Consider the following 23,166-nt stretch of genomic DNA (forward strand, 5'->3'; position numbering starts at 1 on the left):
TGGTGGTGTTGGGTTGACGGTTGGACTCAATGATCTTAGAGGTCTTTTCCAACCTCTATGATTCTATGATTCCTCTTGTTTTCACTTTCTGTCACTTGCTTTCTGCTCTTTGCAGGCTTTCTTTTTTCCTAGTTCCTTGTTTTTGAACCTCTGTTGATTTCTCTGTGAAATTCCTACTCCCTTGCGGCTTTTTTCAGACTTGATCCTTGGTGTACTTAGTTTCCTTTTCCCGGTTGTGCCATCCCATACCTAACCCAGATGAACCCAATCACAGTTCAGTGGCTGAAGTGGCTGCAAACTGCAGGGGCTCAGTTGTGTGATTTTAGAGCAGCACTGGTTTATTGGAGGCATATCTGTTTCAAATTGCTACAGCTCTGGTGCGGCGGGGTGGGGTTGTGGGGGGATGAATGGGGGTGAATGCCAGGTGCAGCACATGAAACACATGCAGCTGTCATACAATGCCCTGCATCCCATTTGGCCAGCTCTCAGGCATCCTGATACTACCCAAGGTCATTAAATTAGTGCCTTGGTGTGCTGCGGAATAAGATTTTCCCTTACTCTGCCATCTAGGGTGCTATAAACCATCAGTCCTGTGTTAGGCTTCCAAGTTGCTGACTGTTCTAAAATATCTTCATTTTAGCATGGTTACCAAAGAAAAATGTTAATGTGATTATCCCTGTATGCATATTTTTACCTGCTCCTCCTCCCACTTGATTTCTAAACTTTCTGCACTGTTTCAATCTATTTAGCAGAAGGTTGCAAAGATACAAGCTCCTATAACTTTAAATTAAGATGTGTTGAAAGGAACAAAGGAAGAAAGCAAGCAAGAAATCCCCCCTGGGAGGGAAGGGAACACTGTTAATTTTGCTATTATTAGGTGCTGCAGAATTTTTGCAGAGGGGATAAGGGAAGAAGAGAGGGAGACCTGCTTCAACAGTTGGAAAAGCTTCATTTAGTACTTATACGTTATTAGACAAGAATGAGTTAAAGACTTCAACAGGGAGACTCAAATCTGTCAGAAACTAGTCTGTGATCAATTTACTGCTTCTAAAGCTGCTTGTTCAGAGTGGGCTGTCCCTTGCATTTCTTCACATATACACAGAGTTACTCACAGTTTACAGTGTTTAATGACACAGAATAGCCTTAGATAATGAAAAGATTTAAGGATTATTGTTGTCATTTACAAAGCTGTATTACATTCAGGACTGTGGGACTCCAGTCATAATGCTAAAGCAGGTTGCATGCTATAGAAGCCCAAAGCAGATGCAGCCAAGACTGGTGAGAGATGGAAATAAAAGCTGAGGCAGGGGAATCTAACAAAATGTGTATGTCAAAGCTGTCCTTAATCCTTTTCGTGCATCCCCTGCATTTACAATTTAGTATAAACCCTTGCATGATTTGCGTAATTCATGTGAAATCCTTGTACCTGTGATTGTGATTCTCTCAGAAAATAGTCTGTATGCATATCTGCCACAGGAAAATGAGTAAACTCAGGCAGGAGGAGAAGTAGAAGTACCACCTTCGGAATAACTCACTTTCCCTGTTGGCCTCCGCCCTGGGGCCTTAAAAGAGCTTCAGTAATAGTGCTCAGAGTGAGATTCCTCCAGACCTGCTGCATTTGCAGTCCCAGAACGTTAACCCAGCATGGCTCTGGTACCTGCCAGTCATTGAAACCTGCCAATGTCTGTGCTCCACAGACATGGGATGCACCTGTGAAACCTCTTGATCTTTCTTGGCTATTACACTGGGAATTATTTTCATAGAAAGGACACGTTCAGCTGTATATATTTTTCATGTTCAATACATTTTTGTCTTCTTACATCTACTTCATGTCTGTGTGTGTGATTATGTGTACACTTATTTTCTGTCTACCTGAGCCCTCACACTTAAGGAGACAACATTTTTTTTTTTTTTCATTGTTGGATTATGGAAGGAACAAAGTCCAGGAGCATGCAGTGACAATGGCTTCTCTTGTTAAATTGCTAGACGATCTCCAGATTTGAAGGTATCCTTTACCCTTGCTCCTCCCAGCTCTTCACCTCCAGTCCTTGGCCTTATTTTAGTAAATGTGGACCTGCTAATACCCTGGCCCTGCATAAATCTTCTGCTTCAAAACATGGTATACAGGAATAGAATTGTGATATTGGAAATGCTGCTTCACAGCTTCCTTTAGCTAGGAAAGGTTCTTTTGTCCTTATGCTTGCTTAGGCATCAAAGTAAGTAAAACAACTTGTGTAGCTCTCAAAGCTCTGAACAGCCATGGCAAGCTGATTAGGTGGGTATCAAGCCATCTGATTTCCAGTGGGAAATGAACTAGCTCCTAAGAGAATTAGATATTTCACAATAAGCTAATGATAGCCCCTGAGATTTACGTCAGGAAATGTCACCTGATTATCTGTATTTTTGCAAGCAGAGGATCTGGACTAAGGAGAACCTTGCCTTTATTAATTTCATTGGTGAGAGAGTTTTGCTTGGATTACTATACATTATTTCTAGGATTGCATGTCACAATATTATTGCCGTGGTAATTTGCACAAAATTATTATATGGTACAAAAGAAGTAGTGAGACAGCTTCTAAGGTATATGATAGACTGACTCCATGGATTCCTTTAACTTTAGTAGTGTTGTAGCAACCACAGTGACTTTATGCATGATCAAATGACCTTGTCTTCCAGTGTTTTCTATTAGTATAGGGATCACAGGCAGTGAATAACATAAAAATAAACAAAACATGTTGCGGGTTCTGTTCCTACAGGTACAAATTTATGCCATACTGGGTTATGATACTCATTCACTGCTTTGTTTATGTTGGTAAATTACACTGATAGTCATAGCATTTCCTTTGTGATAACGTGCAGCCACCATTAAATCGGGTCTTTACATTTACATTTTCCTTCAGCTTCAGTTGCCAATCTCACATTGGTTTAATAGTTTACAAAATTGCATCTGTGGATGTTGTCCTACTTCTGTATCTACCAAGCAGTGTCCAGCAAATGCTATTTAATTACTGTTACTGTAAATGTAGGGATAAAAACAATATTAAGTAAAGAAAATTAATTCCATCTCTGAGTTCCAATCACTCACAACCACCTTGATTACTGTGTTGGTGTAACTGTAACAACATTTGGGAGAATGCAAAGCTCTTCACATTTTAAATCACCTAATCTATCTACATAGTTTAGATTATACTGTCATGGGCAAGCCCAGTGGAGTCTCACCTCTTCCTAGCTGTAGAAGAAATTAAAAAGTTGAAGCAACATTTCAGTACGTTTACCTCAATCTATGTTTTGTTCCCAGAACCTCTATTCCTTTTAGATTCAAGTACTTGCAAACATCTGACAAACTCCAGTAACTGCTAAATAGCAGAGAAAGATTTAAACTTGCTACTGTCCCATGTTTTCAAATCTAACCATCAGATTGGAAATAAGTTAAATAACTAGCCAAATCAACGGTCTGGGAGACACTAAAATGCCTCATAACATTTGGCATTCAGTATTTAAAAAATCAGCACCCGCATCAGCCTTCATACCCACCCGCCCATTTTAAAAATAAATCATTATTATAAATTGAGACTGAGTCTTGCTGACCAATAAAAAGCAAATCCCAAGAAAATAGAGTAGAAGGTTGTCAGCTTGTAATAATACCTGCCAATTTGTAGCATCTTCCCTGAAATAATCGAACTGGTCCTAATCCAGGCTTACTGTAAATTTCTTGGTCTAGATTAAAGTTTGATAGAAAAATGTAATTCATGTTCAGTTACCTCTTTCTATCCTTGTTCCTTACCCGGTCCCATCAGTGTAGGAAAAACACTCATGATTTAACTCTTGTATTTAGCTTTGTAGTACCTTTGTGAAGAGGGAAATAATAGCCTCATTTTACTGATAGCAGGCTTAGAGAAGGTAGGATTCATCTCAGCTGACTGTTGCCACCTGGAAGTAAGATGTTTAACATAAGATAGTTGCTTAAACTCCTCCTATGTCCAAGTCAAACAGCAGATATTGGAGGATGATTTGTTTTTCCTGTGTTAGAAAGCTATTTCAGAATGGTTATGCCATCCTGTGGAAAGGCCAATCTCTCTCCATTGGAGTTGAAAAGAGTACTTGGATTAAACAGCTATCTTTTTGACGTATGAAGTTAAGTGAGATGAATCCAGCCAAAAAGACTGAACCAGGCTGAGACTAGAGAACAGAGATTGACGAGTTGTGATACTAAGGTCTTCGGTACCTTGGGTTTACTGGAATTAACAAGGTTCTCTGTGAAAAAAGAGAAAATGGGCTATCTGAGAATGGGTTTCACAAAACACCATGCTGAGCCTGGGAGCCACCTATCTTTGCAAACTGAGAATACCTGGAGGAGAACACAGCATAAGCAATCATCCTCAAAAAACATTAAACCCATGACTTTAGTATGGAGATTTGGGTGTACTTACCTCTGCTCAGATTTTCCCGCCATGGATACTTCCATAATCTTCCCTCACCAGAAACAGGGTAGATCTAGCCTGTTATGTCTCTACAATGCTGATCCCAAATTAATATAACCTGACTCTCAGCATGGGTGTGTGCATGGGCACAGCACTGTTTTAACATGGCTACAATCATCTGAGTAGAGCTGGCTTATGCTTTTCTGGCTTGCAGTGTAGGTGAAGTGAGAAGGTGTTATCTGTACCTGTCTATATAGCTAGCTTTAGGTATCCAGGTATGAACATTTCTAGCATTCTATGGGCTGTGTTATAACTTTTATTCTTCTGTTGCAATTTTTCAGGTGTCAAAAATGCATCCGTGATTCTAAGGTTAATCTGCCATGGATGGATACAAAGCACAGGATAGGATCTGTTTTCATTATGAAAGGGATCCAGAAGGTCTTTCAGGTTTTTTAATGTTTGACAAGAGTTATTCCTGGATGTTGAAACTTCCTTGATTTATGCAACATGAAAACACAATATGCAACTGAGGAAAAACAATTTTCATTTCAAAAACTGTTTATTAGAATTGTAAAGTACATTTATATGCAAAATCTTCTTTCCAGTCCTCTTGGATTGAACATGTTGAGATCCATTTTCTTTGTTTATAGAATGACACCAGCAATAAATGCTTCTTCAATTTTGAAATGGTCTAATCTGATCAATTAATTTTACTACTCACTGTAGTAGTGTGGTGAAGGTTACCTAGAACTTTGAAATGCTTCTCTTTGAATAAGTTGTTTACACATCTGAAGGTCTGTTGTGCTCTTTGTGGAATGCACTTGATGAAAAATATCCTTTTTTATATCCCCACTTGTACACCCCAAATTCCCTGTGGCAAAAACTTACAACTGATTCTTTGAAGATCTTCCACTTTGAATAGTTTAATGGTGTTTTAAAGCCCATGGATGTTGTGTGATCTGGAAAAAAATCTGAGCCTTTTGGAACAAAGATTATGTGTAGCTTATCCCTGGAGGAGAAGAATTAGTAGCAATATCTGCAAGAGAAGATCAGTTCCATCATGTCAGGATATTTCTTGAGCATCCAAAGGTAAACTGCCCCTTGAATTTGTCTGTCACTAAGAAGCTAACAGAAGGAATATACGGCCCATCTCAGCTGTAAGTAAAATTACTGCTTTCAGGCTATTTCTTTTTCCAATCTATTTCTCCTTTCTAGCAAACTTATTTCATATTGCTAAGATCAGACAAGATTCTGGCAGACATCATAAACATCTGTGGTAGTTCTTGGTTTTGTGAAAAAAGAAAACATTTTTTAAACCACAAAAGCGAATGTTAAAAACAAAATAGCACTTCTACAAAAGCATAAACTTTCTCTGTTTAATGGATTTATTAGTGTCATATGCTCCCTTTATAAATCAATCTGATTTGCAGAGAGATCAACATCTCAGTGCACACTGTTTGTTTTCTCATGATGTTCCTGATGAATTTCCTTCTTCATTGCTGATTTAATCTCCAAGACTTGAGTAACATCACGTCCATTATGAAATGTTTGGGAAGAGGGTGTAAGCATGTGAGGAAGGAGATTACCAGTTGACATGGGAAATGCAGAAAGAATGAATATGGTGAGGTAATTTCATGCTAGGAAAGTCTATTAGTGTGCCTGCCTTGTATTCTGGCATGGGGTGTTAAACTAGCACTAAAGTTTACTTCATTATCAATTATCAGCCCTATGCAAGGGCAGAATTCTGTTTGTCTGTGTGCACATGCGTGTGAAAGAGAATTTGACAGAGGAGAAAAAAGACTTTGACAACTGCTGCAGCAAGCGTTAATGAAGGGTAAAAATAACTTTGTTTGATATAAGCATGGCATACTTTGATGGGTCTTCCCAGGAGGAAAAGCACTAGAAAATATACTTTATGTTATCAGTATCAGACAGGATTCTGTCAGACAATTCAGATACATGAGTGTTATCTTTACTGCCTCCTGTTATATCAACTTAGCAATTTTCTGACCCCATCTTTACATAGGTGTATGGCTGGAAGTTTGCCCAGACTTTATTTGCTCATCATAATTTGCTTCTAGACATAGCAGACATGTCTGGATGTCTCATTTTTCTGTAGGGAATTGACCAAAACTTGTGAAAGTAAATTCCCATTTAAAGGTAAAGTCCTACAGATAAAGTAGTGGAAAAGAGTCATGATCACTAAAAGCAGAAAAGATGCAAGTTTCTGAGACTTTTTTTTAGTATCTGAGACTTTTTAAATATATTTACACATTTAATCAGAGTCACAAAAAGCCTAAATTTAACCAATGTTATTTTACTTTCAGAGTGTATGATATGCATTAGAAGACATCACTTTGGATATTTCATGGTATAGATAAGTATTCATGTACTGTATGGAGTACCACACAGTACTTCCTACACCACAAAGTACTTCTATACCAGTTTAAAGTACAGGAGGCATCATGGAAGCAAAGCAGGCCTGATAAGGACCACTTTTCATCTACCTCCCACAACCTCTATCTGTGACAATATATATGGCTCCTCAGGAAAAGCATAGTCAATATTCAAAACAGTGAGAGACAACCTTATTCCCTTGGATTCCCCTTTATTAGGAAAGCTTCTGAAAAAAAAATTCAGGAAAGAAACTGTTCATTTTATCAACCATGCCTATATCAACAAAATAAGAAAACAGAAACAAAAATCTGAGTTTCATTAGCAGTTAAAATGAATGTAAATTGCCACAACCTAGGAAGAAAACCTTTGGCTTTTACTGTAAGTCAATTGCTATTCATCAGTAGAGCTGTGGCTGTGAGAACATATGTCACCTATAGTTTGCTTTTGCTTCAGTGCTGTCCAAGTAATATTCATGCTTTCTCCTTTATTAAGAGGCAGCTCCTACTTCCTTTTAATTTTGTGCTGCTCTAGCAGAAAAATAATAATTTGATTATAATAAGGTAGTACAGCTACTTGCATTCCCTGAACCCATCTTTGACTTTGGATGTTGTCACAGCAAGGGTACATCTATGTGCTTCTTCTGTAGGCTGATATAGGCTCACCCTGTCTGTTCTCCCTGTGTTCCAGAAGCCATGTAGCTGTATTAGTGCAGGGCTTAGCTGGGTTACTGTCCACCTTCTGTTTCAGAGGGGCTTATCCTCACAAGATCCATGCCATGGCAACACCCTTGGACACAGTTTTTTGTTTGGTTCTGGCTGACCTCTGGCCAGATCCGAGCAGAGGCAGAATCTTCTCATGCAAAACTACATAATATGTGAATCTCTACAGTCTCAGATGTTCGTGGTGCTATTTTCACAAATTAACTCTATAAACAGCTTACCTAAGAAGATACTTCACTAGAGGTCTTTCCTTTTTCTTAGGATCTAATATTGTCATACTGCTATGGACTTTTTCCACTGGAGTAAAAAGTACAAAGAAAGCAAAGTACCTGAACAGTGTGATATAGGAAATTGTGTTCCCTTGACTAATGATGAGTAATAATTCATTCTACAAGCATGGCCATTGATTTATAGAATTAGATTATGTCATCCTTTCTCATGCTGGCTGTTGTAAATCAAGGCTAAAACCAAGCAGCTGTATCTATAGCAGTATGTTTTCCTCACCTCCTCTAATACTATCCTAATATCATTTTTTCATGCATTTGAACACCCAGGCTGTTACAGAAAAAGTTCCCAGAGAGTATGAGGATGGAAAGCTTGTGTGGGGTGTTGATGGATGAGGCAATTCTCTATTTTACAAGTCTGAAAGTGTCTGCGAATTGCTTAGGGCTGTATTTTGAAATTTATTTCTCAGAGAGCACACATTTGCAAATAGACTGTTGTGGTCAATAATTGACAAAATTTAAAAAATAAGTTGGTGTGTAAGGAATGAAGCCTTCTAGATAATATGGCCCACACAGTGGGAAGGAACAGATATCACAGCTAGCAAGGAGTAGTCCCCTGAAGAAGCGGGGCTTGCTTCTTCTCTAGAGGCTTGCTGGGCCAACATGCTGAAGAAACTTGTTCTACTCAGAGAGTCTTAGTTTTATTTCACTTGTATATTTCCTCAATCATGTCATGGATTACATCCTTCTACCATGAAATATTTCTAATATTCTTATTTTAGCAGAAACATAGAGCTGTCATAACTCATGTATGGTTATGTCAGTGAGTGAGCACTTATGCCTAAGAGACCTGGCTGATCCATATAGAGATCTGATGTGTCATAGAGAGCTTTTGTCATCTGTATTGGATGAAAAATCCAACAGAAGTTAGTGTTTTCTAAGATTAGATGGTGATTTCCAACATTAGATATAAACATTGACATTTTGCACTGACTTTTTGATATTGCTTTTCAGTGCAAAGCATGAAGAACCTATTAGTGCAATGTGACAAAAGCAAATATTGCTAGGGTTATGGATGAATTTCAGGTTTTGGAGCTTTATCTACTGTAGTGGTCTCCAACATAGTTGAAATTGAGTTTTCTGAAGCATCAGAGTAGTTGAAGAGAGAGGGAATCCAAGAATCTCCTAGACAGAGATTCCCATTGACAACACAGCTTTCCCTTAAGCTTGTCAAAGGAAATTAATAACGTCAAACAGATTATATTACCTGAGTGGGTTTGTTTGTTGCATCTTTGAATAGGATAAAATGTGAGGTGAAAGTTTAGATTTCATATGTAAATGGCCAATTGTTAGAGAAAGAATTTGATAGCCATGCTGCTAGTAATTAAGACTGTTTCTCTGTGTGCATGTAGTTAAAAATATGCATTTCAAGTGGCTAGCAGAAACTATGTTGAAATTTTTCTCTTCATGAAATGGCCCTTCTTACTGAATTTTTCTTACTGAAGAATTTCTTACCAAAATATACCCTCAGTAGGTAATCATTCTCAGAGGCAGAAGAGAATAAAAACAAAAAGCAGCACATTATTTTGTATTGCAAATTAATGCAATTAATTGCAGCAACAAATTGTTAGACTAATTCCTGAATCCAGTCATACTAATGTGTTAATTAGCAGAGCTACTGTAACATTATCTTACCCTGTCAATGTCATTACTGTACTATTCTACTCACACGTAGCCTGCAATGCAGTTAATGTATTCTAAGTAGGAGTCTGACCTACCTTTTATGGTCAATGCATTATGTATGTCATTTGCCATACAGACTTCACATTCTTGCAAAACTAGAAAGATATGAACAATGTTGTCATGCATACACAGAGAAAGGTAAAATACACACATGTGTATGTGTGATATGTATATATCTATACACAGTTGATCTTTTGTTTGTTTTCAAGAAATATTATACATGAAGTTCCAATATAAAGAGTATCTTTTCCTGAAGATGTGGGCATGTAGGTTCTCGTTGTGTGTATGGAGAAGAAGATTAGCTGCAATAATTCTATCAAACTTGAGACTTGAAAAAGCCTTATGATTTGAATCAAGGTTTCCAACAAAGCGTCATGCAATTGAGCCATCAGATCTGATCCTGGTAAAAGTTAACACTTGATAATTCAAAGGTGAGCATACCCTTCTCCAAAAAGTGCTTCCCAAGTTAGATAATGTTCTGGGGCATGAGAAAGTACTTCAATTTATGTAAATTAAAGCTTGGTCCCAAATTCATTGAAGTCAATGGAAAGAGTCCAACTGAATTCATGGTGTTTTGAATTAGGATTTTAGTGGCTAGAAAACTTAAAAGCACAGTTGCTGTTAGACCTTTTACAAATACGCTTTGAATTGAGTTTGTAGAGACCTGTATATTCTGTTTATTATGGTGCATTTTAACTTTACTGAGAAGGCGACTTTCCCAAGGTGTAGAAGACAAGGTGAAGACAAAAATAACCTCTCTTAATATCACTTTCCTCGTATGACTTAAATTACCACAGTGACTGCAAACTTCAACTTGTTTCAAAAACTGTGTGTTGCAAGACATTTTTTTTTTTCCCATGGAACTATCATTGAGAGTAACTTGCTAGGTATTCGCAACCCAAAGAGGAATCCTCTGCATTGCACCACATATTTCCTGGTAAATAAGATGTAACATCTCCTGTGACAGATTGGTTCATATCATGTTTCTATCCTCCTCATGGCTTCTAATTTTTCTAGCATCTTGGGAGTTCATTTCTGATAACTGCCCCTTCAAGCACGTGTCTCAACCATGTTATAGCATTAAACCGCTGAACCTCCTCCAAACACACACTCAGACAAAAAAGACAGAAACCTAAGACATTTATAGAGAGCATCTTATACTGAAAACTGTCCTCTGAAAATGTTCTGAAAAATCTAACCAAACTCAGCTGTAAGTGGAAGAAGTCCTTTTAAATAGGCAGATGCTCCCTGCCCCTCTGACAGAAGCAGCTGTATAGACTTCTTGGAAGACCCTAAACCACAGCTTGAGCAATTTAATTTTACAAAGTCTCATTCATTGTCAGAAGATTAGAAACCTCAGTGTGAAATTCTTGCAGTTGTTAGATTCATATGGGAAACATTCACCCACACATGCACACAGATGACAAATCTGCCACTGCTTTTTCCTGTTTCATGGACTCCTTGGGGCTTGCACAACAGTAGTTGCCAACTGTGCTTCTTACCCAGGGCTGTTGGACCAATCTGTTCAGTCCAAACTGTGAAAGGGTACAGACACTTTGTTAGTATTTAGGAAGGAAAGCACTTAGGGAGAATTTCTAAGGCATTTGAAGAAAAGGTCAATTCAGCACAGCTATCCTAAGGAGCATAGACGTATCATGCTACTAATAGTGTCAAAGGAAAGCAACATGTTTCCACTGTCACTTGTAACTGGCCATGAGGTTTTCATGTTTGGAATCCTAGACACAGGACTGGTCTTGTAATCAAAAGTCATGGCTTAGGCAAAATACAGTGAAGTAGGTGGAAAAGCTGACAGAAACCAAGAGTTGTGCATCTGTACAAAATAAGGGTTTCTACTGACTTCTTCACTTTGTTATCTCCTAAAATGTTAGAGGATCTCCCTGTCAAGAGTTAGCTGGTTCCTCTGATGACTCTATAAATAAATTTTATGGACAGGGAAGAAGAGTCACAGGAGTATGAAGTAGCCTGGTCAAAGTGGAAAAAGGAAATCTGCAATAGCTGGGGAGTTGAAACCCAGCTAGTGAGTACTACACTGGTGTTTTGCCTTTAAGGACATCTTTCCTCTGCTAAACAAGCAAAGTAATCAGAATACAGGCTGGTAGAAAAAGACAGCAAGGGATTAGGAAGGGTAACGAGAAGAACTAGGGCAAGGTGAGGGAAACTAGCAGGAGAGAGAGTACTGACTCAGAAAGAAATTACAATGGTCAGGATGCCAATGGGAAGGAAGAACTTCATTAAAACAAAACAAAACAAAAGAAGTCTCGGATGTGAATATGAGGTAACTGGATACATCTATACAACATGTTCTAGCCAGACATGAACTTGCTTTTCTTGACCATGTGACAGCATTAACATCATGCTGATAAACTCTGCTCAGAGGCAGGTGGAAGACAGGGTACGTTAACTTGAGTTCAGCACTGTGATAAATGTGGTCATACAGCTTTCTTCCAGCTCCAAGCAAGGACAGAGTTAGCTCTAGTTTGCCTGGAGCATCATGTGTAAACACATCCTAACTTGAAGTTAGAAGTTAAAAAGTTTTGAAAGTATCTGTCTCAGAAAAATTAGCCTAAATCTTTGCTTTAGTTTAGGAATGGGTTGGCAACATTGAGTATTTTGATATTGTAAAAGTGTCTTGGAAGAAGAAACTGCTCCTTAAGCTGTGAATCTGATTTTTGCAAACGGCAGTACCAAAACTGAAGGCCATAAAGGTCAGCCAGCTTCACTGTTCAAAAGAAACCATCAGGTTTTGATTATAAAATATTTGTTCACATCAAACACAGAGGAAATCTGCAAGCCATTTATACAACAGTCTAATAAGAATGTTTGTCCAAATGCACGCAAACTATTGGAGTATATCAGTGATATTTCTCAGGGGGTATATCCTTTTACTTTTGATTCTTTTTGTAATACCAGAAATCAAATGTAAGACTGTATCAGATTCATTTAAAGGTTTATTTGCTAATGGCTGTGCTTTACCACAGTGTCCCATTGAGGCAAGAGTGGGAGAGAGGAGTAACTCATTGTTAGAGTTACATTTCTGTTCTTTCAGCTTTACTGTGTCAGAAATAGAAAAGCATCAGCCAGGGACTCAGTACCACATCCTCACAGTAAGAAAGACTGAAAATACTTCTTTTTTTTTCAGGCAGAATTAATGCTGCATGCAAAGACTGCCCCTAATTTGCATCTATATTTTTCAGTGATGAATGTGTGTGACAGTACTATTTGCTTGCACACATAACTCCCCTGGTAGTTACACTATTCCTCTCTTTTTAAGCTGAAAAGCAGTAAAAACTGCAATTAATTGGTTTTGTCCTCCCTGTGTATTTACCAGAGGAGGTAGCTACTATCTGCACTTTAGAAACAACTAAATGGCATACTTATGGACCAGGTGCTTTCAGACAGAGAACCAAAGGATGATTCCTTCAACACCATACTTACAACGAAAGGTAAGAGGTAAAACCGTTTTACAAAGGAACACCAACATGGGCCTGAGCACAGCAGCACAGCACAGGTGCCAAGTTCTACAGGCATCACAGCAGAAGGGAGTTTTTAAAAGCATTTAGAGAAGGACGTTAAAGCATATTTGTAGAAGGTAAATTTAGGTTAGTTGTGACAATGGCATTATTGTCCTCAAATAAGAGTGACAATTTAACCAACACATCTTCAACAAAAGAGCTGGGGATCTTCAGAGGAAGCTGTAATGAAGCCTCTGATCTCTACAGGTGGTCACTCAAGATAGTGATTAAAGAATAAGAGAGAAAGTCAGACCATATACTTCATGCTGTGTTGGTTCCATGAAATAGAAAAAAGAACTTTACAAAGAAATCAAAACAGTCACTTTAAGAAAAACTAAAATCACTTAAACCAAACAGATCCTTTCTATTTTGTGAAGCCACTACTTGAATACACAGTTCTGTGGAACTGTGTACAGTGGTGAATTTGAAGATGATGTTTGTAAAATATGACTGGGTGCATGAGTTGTCCTCTGTATTATTTAGTAACAAGTAAACATATGTAATAAGGAAGAAACACATACTGATTTTTCTGTCAGAAAATGGGTTTATCTTTTTTTAGGGGATGACCAAATCCTGGTATTGACACTCTGTTACTTACTGTCATTCTAATTATGAAGAGATGGCACTTGAAATGGAAACCTTTAATGCATACAATGGAATTAATAATTACATAATCATTTTTACATAACCAAATATATCACTTAGCTTTCCTGTGAACATTACAAAAAAGACCTTGAAGCATCCAGAAAAGCAAGCAGAAACTAGAAACAGCCAGTTACCTGTGACATTCCTGTGACTTGCCTCAAAGATGTGTACAGGCCAATGTCTTAGGAACATCTTTCTTTCTCTCTCAAAACAACAAAGCCTTCATTCTTTTTATTTCTTCTCTCAATATGTTGGTGGTCCTCTCTATAACACTCAATGTGTTATAGATTTTCTTTTGAAAATCTACTTTCAAAAGACAACCCTAATGAAAAAATATTTTAATCACATTCCACAAGACGTCTGATTAGTTAAGCATTTTCCATACCCATGGTCAAATACAGTCAGGGTTCTTTGTTCAATGTAGGAACTCCAAATAAACATGCATGAGAGAGATTCTGTGACACCTGACCAGTCCTGGTTGGGACATAAAAATCAATACAAAAACATAGACAGAAAATATTACTTTTCTGATAATATTGTCTCATAGCCTCATAAATACTGAAAAACCCCAAGATGTTACAAATATAAATAGAAAATATTGCTGTGATGCTTAGAAATAAGGTATGTCTTTGAAGCTTGAAACATGACCAAGAACATGCTCTGTTCTATATTTTATACTTTATTGCTTATTCCTTTTGAAAGAAAAAGAGATTATGCATTAAATTGCCTTTTTTTTCCCCTTTTATCTCTAGAAACAGGTTCTATCAGGTCAGATGCAACAGCTGGCTGCGAGCACATGGCTTAAATGTTTATGCTCGCATTCTATTTTTCCTCTTTTTTTTCTCTTTTCTGTGGCAGCCTTAGGATTCACTGTAGTCATATGATGCTGCCTCTCACTTTTTGAATATATATTTTATGACATAATTTATTATAAGATTATTCCTCCAGTCACATTCTCTGGGATAGCAAGCTGCAGAATGTTTTTGTATGGTGTTCTTGCAAGTTACTGATAATGAAGATAATTCATGATAAAACTGCCTTTCACTTTCTTCCCAAGAAAACTCCATGATTAAGGGTAAATAAATAAATGATAAATCATTATAATGAATGATGCTTTAAAAGCCTGATGGCAAGAACCGACACATTCTGCCCCAAAGAGGTTATTCAATAAGGTCTTGCCCCTACTCATGTAAGCTTAAAATCTTTGTTTCAGTTACAATGAAGTCATGTTCAAAAAAGAGGGAAACACAGGCAGCAGTACAGCCATATAAACAAGGGCCATTGTATTTTTGAACCATCCAGATAAGCATCAAGCAGGATCCAAGCCAGCCCTGGTCTGTAAGCCTGTCAGCAAGGCTTTTAGCTTGGTTTTAGCTTGGTTATAAACCTGTGCTAACCACAGTTTATGGGTCAGAGTGGGCTTGAGCCAGGCTTGAGTGTGGGGCAAACAGTTCCTATCTCTGTCCATTTGTACTAACACCGCATGAGAGAAATAGTAGGAAAACTTGATTTATAACTTAAAGATGTGGCGGGGGGGGGGGGGGGTGCTATAAAGTAATAAAACTTGGGCTAGGGAAAGACGTCTTACTACCACTAAAATTGGTTGATACACTGTGTTTTCTTTTGGACAGAAGTGAACTGCTGGACCTGATAAAATCAACAACAAAACTTCCTCAGTTAAACGGGCCAAGATTTCAAAAGGGTCTTTTTGCTACAGCTTCCTTTGGGTGCGTATTCTATATTAGGGTATGCATAATATCCCTTGCTGCCCCTTCCTTTTCTTTCCTTTCCTGAGCCATTGCAGGCAGTCTCCAAATGGAGAAATGTGCCTGCCGTGCAAATGAGGGGGAAGACTGAGCAATGGCTAGGCTTTATGAAAACTGCTGCCCTCTGAGACACAAGCTACGAATTCAGGTAAAGCCATTTCATACCTTGTCATCCAGCTCCTTACATAAACCCAATTATTGTGTTACTCGTCAAGACCTTTTATGAGCACTGCTTGTGAAATGGCACCACCCTAGCAACCTTCTTTGAAAGAACTGTCACAGAAAGCAGGTTTATGATGTATAAGAATAAAAATATATGTGCTGTTAGATATAAAATATGCAGTAGTTTCACAAATTCAGAGAAATGCCCCTATGAAGACTGTGGAAGCAAATACTTTGTCCTTGCGTATTAGTAACAATCTAGATACAAAACTTTACACTTTTTAAACTTTTCAGTGAGTCTTATGACAATAACTGAGACAGTTGATTCTGATGATCATGAACTCATAGTAAAGTAGTGGCAAGGTCTAAGTCCTCATTGGCTATACCAGTGAGGAGACTTACTTTCCAGAGTTGAATAGCACAGTCTGAATTGAAAACAGACCTATACAACCTATACAACATCACAACTGTATTCATTCAAGCTAAAGACCAGTTTATGTTTAAAATGATCTCTTACTGCAAGGCAATACTCTGAACCTCATGACTGGGACACTACAGATTCAGTGCTGGATGAGTCTGCATTACCAGAAATCCTTTTCTGTAGTATAACAGAAAAACCCCAATACTGAAGTTAAACCAGGGAAAACTGAGCTCTTGCTGCCTGCAGTTTCCTCTTGATACTAAAGCAATTCTCTTATACCTTGAATACGTTACATATTTGGTTAAAAAAAAAAAGAGGCGTTGTACAGCAAAAGTCTAAGTTTCAGACAAAATCTATCCATTCAAGTGCACAGGTATAGATCTTCCTAAAGGGCCTAAGACTGGATGCTGAATCACCTTAGTAAAATGTCTATTACCACCAAACATTCTTGTCTTCACCCTACAGTTGACCGTGATACAGTATGACAAATTGACACAATAAGGTTTGAAAAACAGCCCTGCAAATTGGCCTACATATAAACACGTAGAGCTGGTATAAAGCTACCAATGCTCTGTTGACTGTCCACATCAGTACTGGTGAACTGGATATGTGAATGGGATGGGAAATAGGACATTAGTGCAAAGAAATTAATCATGGTTGGACAGGCACTTTTATGCACCCAAAACATGGCAAGCACAATGTACTTTAATGCCATTTTGTCACTTTACCTAATTTATCCATGCTTCAAGTTCAAGGAAAGACTATCTAAAAATCAAAAGTCCTTTTTCTACCTGCAGGATTCTGCCTGAACCTTACCTAAAGCAATCACTATAGTATGACTAATCTTTAGCTCACATGTGAGTGGGATGCTGAGCAGTGAGGTCAACTGGTCTTCACATAACTCCCAATGGATCTCAGTTAGTTTGATCTTCTGAGGTTACAATTTATATGAAATGTAGATCACACTGATGTTGCCCTCATAGAATATTTCTGTATTTACGTATTGTTCATACAAATGCATACACAGACACACTCACACATACACATTTGGTGTGAGTTTTTTCTAGGGAAAAGGAAAAACAGTACTCCTGGTCTTCCAGGGCACAATGTTATGAAAAATTCACATTTGATGTATGAAGATTTAGTTTCAGACAATACTCTGTATTTCCCACTGTTACTTATGAGCATTTCAGGTCACACAGCAAAAGGAACAAAAATGGGAACTGACTCATGTTCTTCTGCGTTTCAGTCTAGTCACTTAACGTTAGACCACACTTTGCTAAGCCAATAATTAACCTCCATATAACAAAAAATATAAAACCATATCTTGAACTGAGAAAGGACATACAGTTTTGCTAAAGAAAAGAAACAAGACATGACACAAGTTCCAGCTGTTAGGTTGAATTCCAAGGCAAAGAAGTCAAGAATAAGCTGTTCTAGATACTCGGTTTAGCTCTCAGTCGCTATGACCATCTGTTTGACAGGAGAGGACAAAGCTGCAGCAGAGAAAACTGAAGTGGCCACAGCATCACTGCTAGCCAGTGCACAGCAAACTTTCCCAAATTTTCAACTATTAACAGCAAGTCATGACTTCCACTCTCTGCTGAAAAGGTCTTCTAATAATGATTTCATCCTGATGCTTGTTTTCCTATAAGCATGTGCTCTGTTCTGCCCAGCTGCATCCTACACATCTTCAGGTCTGCCTAGATTCTTCCCTAACCCTGAAGGGACTGATTGCCTTTGTAATTCTCAATAGCTTTACTATAATAGCATGGTTCATTTGAAAAGGCATTTCTCAAAATAATTCACAGTACAAGGACCTTCCTCAAACAAAACTCAGGAGATTCGAGCTTTTATTTCAACATCATCTTTAAGAGTTCTCTTTATTACAAGTCATCTTTTATAAAACATATCTGTCTCCTGCCTCTATACGATTAACAGAAGTGACATCTATTTTTTGAAAAAAAAAAATTTTTTCCCCCCCCAGCCAATAGCAGTTTTACTTTTACATGCGATAGTGCAATTATTTACAAAAATATTGCAGAATGGAGTGGTATTTTTAAATGTTATGCTCATTTAAAATGTATTTTTTAAAAGTTAGTATCCATATTTGCTGTTTCACAGCCAGAGTGAAACAATAAAAAGTTTTATTTATTTATTTATGGAGTTATATCTTTTCTGGCTTGGCTGAAAAAATGCACACAGTTTTAAATTCTGTTGTAAAAAGAAGGCAGTGAACTATTTCAAAATTATTAATTCTAATTCTGGACTTAAGTGGATGCTATGGAGGTCTTAGGTCCATGTTTGTCCTTACCTTAACAGCTGTTTTTCTTGGTAGATAAAACTTCAGTGTACGGCGAAAAGAAAAAGAAAGTTACTTTATCTAGTTCTTAATATAAATGCAGCTGAATGGTACTAGGCTTTACTCTTAGAACTTACTCAGTTTTGTTTATTTAGGACTTAGAAAAAGTCTCTCTTTAAAATTCTTCACCACTTGAAGGACTGATTATAAAAAGAAAATCTTCAGATCTCTGCTAGAAATGGGTGAATCAATCCCAGCTCACGAGAATGTGTGTAAAAAGCTGTTTTGTAAATGAGATCTTTTACTGCATCTTAACAGATATTAAGTAGGTTACGAGAACATTGGATGTGATGTTACTGTGCCACATCAGAAGTGTGGAACGGAGGGCTTTGATAATCCCTAGTGAAAACAGCTGTGTGGTGGTAAAGTTATTTTTTAAAACCAAAACTGTAGGAAATGTTTTCAATGAAAATGCACTCACACAGCTTTCAACAACACTTTCTTCTTTCAGATCCCTTTCTCTTTTGAGTTGTTTGACTTTGCTGTAGTTCAGATTGGTGTGATATTTTAAAATTATATGGTACCACAGAGGTGTAGATTCTTCTTATTATTTTTAACCAAAATTACGCATAAAAAAGGAAAGAATATTGAATTCTAAAGATTCTATGTTCAGTTTTACAGATCTGAATTTTCAAAAATCAGACTGAACTCATATGGCTGAGAATTGGAAATTATAGTCTTCACTTATAATATTGATAACTGGTATAGTTTCTTCCATCCAGTCATCTCAAAATTATGCAAATAAGCCTTACAACAACAGGCAGTTCAATATTAGCCAGTTACACAGCTGACATTGCTGTGAGCTCTTGCACAGTAGCTTTCCATATTGAATGCAGAAGACTAAAAGGAGATACAGTGGATGGGTGGGACTGGGAAAAAACACATGCTGCCCTGTAATATCCTTTACATTGTCAGTATATTTGTGAATCTTTTCTTCTGTGAGTTAAGTTGCTCCTTTGGCCTGTCATTGGCTTAATTTCTTCCTCTGTGTTCAGTTCCTTTTTCAAGATCTGTGTAGTTTCACTACTAATGAACAAGAAATTATTGACAAATAAGTAGAAAGATGAGCATGTAGAAATAATGATTGTAAGGGATCACATAGATTAAAGAAGTTATGTATTCTTCAATTGCACTTTTTAGTATTCTAAATGGATGATGCAACATTTAGATAATAAATTTTATCCCCTGTATTCTATCCCCAAATTCCTCAAATTTCCCTGAATTTTCAAAATGACCTGGAAAAGTCTTGCATCTTTGTATTCATCCCTTTAAAGGCAAAACCACAACAGCTCTGATAGATTGACAGACCTTTCTGACTGGGGAGGATATATTTAAGTTAATAAATTAGCTGCTATGTAGTAATACTGTAAATTAAAAATACGAAACTTGGAAACAGGCTTTAAAAGTCCAATCAGTCCAATCAGTTCAGAATGGAACTCACACTATTTTGGTGTTAGTAGCCTTGGTAGCAAAATCTGGCCATTTTGGTGATTGCATTGCTATACTGCTGACATCTTCTTAAGACCCACAGTACAGGAATGTATGCACACACACACACACACACTCACACAGAATCATGATGTCAGATTAAATTTCCAGAAAATTGAATTCACAAAGAATCTCAGGTCATATGGCAGGTGATCGTTATCTCCCATACAAAAAAGATAACTGTGCTTATTATCCTTAAGGCAAATGTACTTTCTTCACAGTCTTTTGATGATTATCCTGACAAACTGTCACACATTCTTATCAAACTCCGTACAATCTAAAAAGAAAAATACACCAGAAAAAGAGCAGGAACTGCAGCAGCATGACAAGATCCTGCTACTGTTCTCTTTCTCTCTACTGAAACCCAACAGCTTATCTTTGATGCCTTATGGTGCTTTGCATGTATAAAGTAAGAGAAGTTACAGGGTGCTTTTTTTTCTCGAGCATCTTATAAAACTACTTTCTGTGTTATGACCAGTGTAGTTTATTGCTTGGGAGATAGTCACAGATCTTACTGGAGAGGACTTCATTGGGTTTTCTCTGCCTCCACAACACTGATAAAGTAAGTGCTAACTTAAAGAGATCCTGCAATTTTTTTCTCAGTGAGGATGACTCAAACCCCACAGCTTTTTGTTGTTGTTTGTTTTCAGCTTTGTAGATGGTTATTCACAAAGATTCATATTGCTACAACAGTAATTGAACTGAAGGTAACTGCACTAAAGCTAAACAGAAAAAAAAATCCAAGGGAAGAGCAATATCTGAGTGCTTTCTTTCAATTTGTCTACTTCTACACTATTAATCCTTGGACAAAACAGTAATAGAAGAGGACATTTCACAGAGATTGCCTACTAGTAACCAGCCATGCTTCCCCACATGGTGCAAATCAGCACAGGAGAAACCTCTCTGCACTCTTTTCTTACCTTGCCTTGGGATTAGTGACTCCAGAATATTGCTTTGCCAGGCAAAGAGGCCTTCCTCGCCCATTACTGAAATTAACTCCTCCCTCCTTTTTGAACCTCCTCTCTAGTTTCCTCACTCAGTATAGACAAAAGAAGAAACCTGGCATTTTAAGTGGCAAGATAGCCTGAATTCCAGACATTTCTGGGTGTTTCATATTTCCTTTGAATTCGATGTAAACTTTCCAAAAAGCACTAAGTGTGCTTTTGCCACGGGGTGCTAAGGCTCTGATAATGGAACTAATCACTCATTCAGGTCTGAGCTGTGACACAATGATGATGGTAGCACTAATAACTTATTGATTAGCTTTGGCTGAGTAGCACGTGAAGCATCATTTAATCACTGAAGAACAGCAATTCAGGCTACCCAGAAAAAGGTTAACAACTGATGCAGGGCCAGAAATCTCTCTTTCTCACAAAAAAAGACAAACTGTAGTAAAGTACTGGAATTACTGCATTGTGGTATATTGCAAAACAAAACCGCATACTTCATATGATAAAGTTTACAATACATTTTTTTCATAAGGATTGACAAAAAGCTGCCAACATAATGTGTTAGGCATTAGAGTCTCAAGAGAAATGCTCTCTTGCTGCAGTGTCTTAGGAAGTGAGAAAGAATCCATTTGAAAGTAGTCAATGTAGTAAATTGGAAAAACTACACTTATTTCACTGTTTTTGTGCACAACTACTGACACAGGGACTTAATGTCACCAGCATACTCAACATGTCATCCACCTTTCTGACTTAAGTTTTCAGGCAAAACCATGGTGCTAACTCGCAAAATACAGCTCTTCTACCTTCATCCACATACTCCTCCCTAGATTAGTGCTTCCAAAATTAAAATGCTAAATTCATTGCTTCGTAGATTAGACAAATATTATTGATGATTAAGTATAAGTAGATTTTCTTTTAAAGATTCAGATTTAAATGCAAAAAAAATCAGCTGTAGTTTATATCTTAATAATTTAGAAAGGTACCTTGTAATTTACCTTGTAAATAATAAGTCAGAATGCTACCCTCTTCAGTTTGTGGGCTCCTGAACAGTCACCACTGGAAATCATTCTTACTCTTGCCAGCCACCATGTTAAAAAAAAAAAAAAATTATAAGAAAATAACCCTCTTCTTCAGTTTCCTTATTGCCCAATGAATTAAACCTGCTTAAAATAGGCTCATTTTTCAGGTCACTAAAGAGGCTAATGATCACTCCTTTAGAACACAGATAGCTTCATATCATGGTTTGTTCATGGGGGACATCTTTTTTGAGGTGGTTGTATAGTGACCAACCCAGTATGGTTTTGTCTTCCAGAAAGTAACACAATGCAAATAAACAGTGATGGCTAGGAAGACTAAGTCAACATCAGTTATTAAATAAGTCACCTTTAAAACTTGAAGAACAGAATTACAGAGTGAGATACTTGTTTGATAGAAACTGCTGTAGCTCCAATGTCAGTCAAGCTTTGCTGATTTACTACATCCATAGAAACATATAGGACTAACTACTACATGTTATAAAATCTGAATAAATTTAACAGTCAGAGCAAGGTACCATTCTGAATGACATACATTCTTTCATATAGAGGACTTTGGAAAATAAGTGTCCTGGAGCAAAAAACCTAATGTTTTTCTCATCTCGAAATTGGGGTATTCGTAATGGAGTAGCTGACACAACGGCAACTAGTGATGGTGAGTGGTGACATTGGAATAATTGGCAGCTTGCAGTGGCTAAAGCCATTTACCTGAATTATTTATGGGCAAAAACTGACAGGAATTTCATAAGAGCAAACAAGGCAAGTCTAGGGAGTGTTGTTCACATGGTGCAATCACATCTGATTGACTTGGAGACTCATCTGCAGCTGATGCCTTAAAGCCCCTGGGAAGAGTTAATTTCATGACAGTCACACATTCTTTGCAGTACCTCATCACAGCTTAATTATTCATTCATCATCTGGCTGTCACACAACACCAAAAGTGTCCTGACATAAAAAGTACTATTCATGGCATACTTCCGCCCCCCGCTGCCCCCCACCCCCCGATAATTCAGCATGTTTGTATGCATGTGAGCATATGGTGCCACATTAGAATAGGAAATTATGGGCCTTCCTTTTTCACAAAAGACTTTTCTTATCTCATCCACCATTTCTCACTCTAGGGAAGCTCTTTTTTTTATTATTCCTAAATACAGCCCATGGCACAAAAATTAGACCAGTTATTTCACGTAAACAGTGTCAGGCTCACCAGGAAAGTCATAAGATGAGTGAAGGAAATAAGTATGCACAATATTTCTTACAGAATCTGTAGCTGCAACTCTTTGCTGTTCATCGACCATTTG

This window comes from Aptenodytes forsteri, unplaced genomic scaffold (assembly GCF_000699145.1).
Source record: "Aptenodytes forsteri isolate BGI_AS27 unplaced genomic scaffold, ASM69914v1 Scaffold91, whole genome shotgun sequence".
Classification (NCBI taxonomy): domain Eukaryota; kingdom Metazoa; phylum Chordata; class Aves; order Sphenisciformes; family Spheniscidae; genus Aptenodytes; species Aptenodytes forsteri.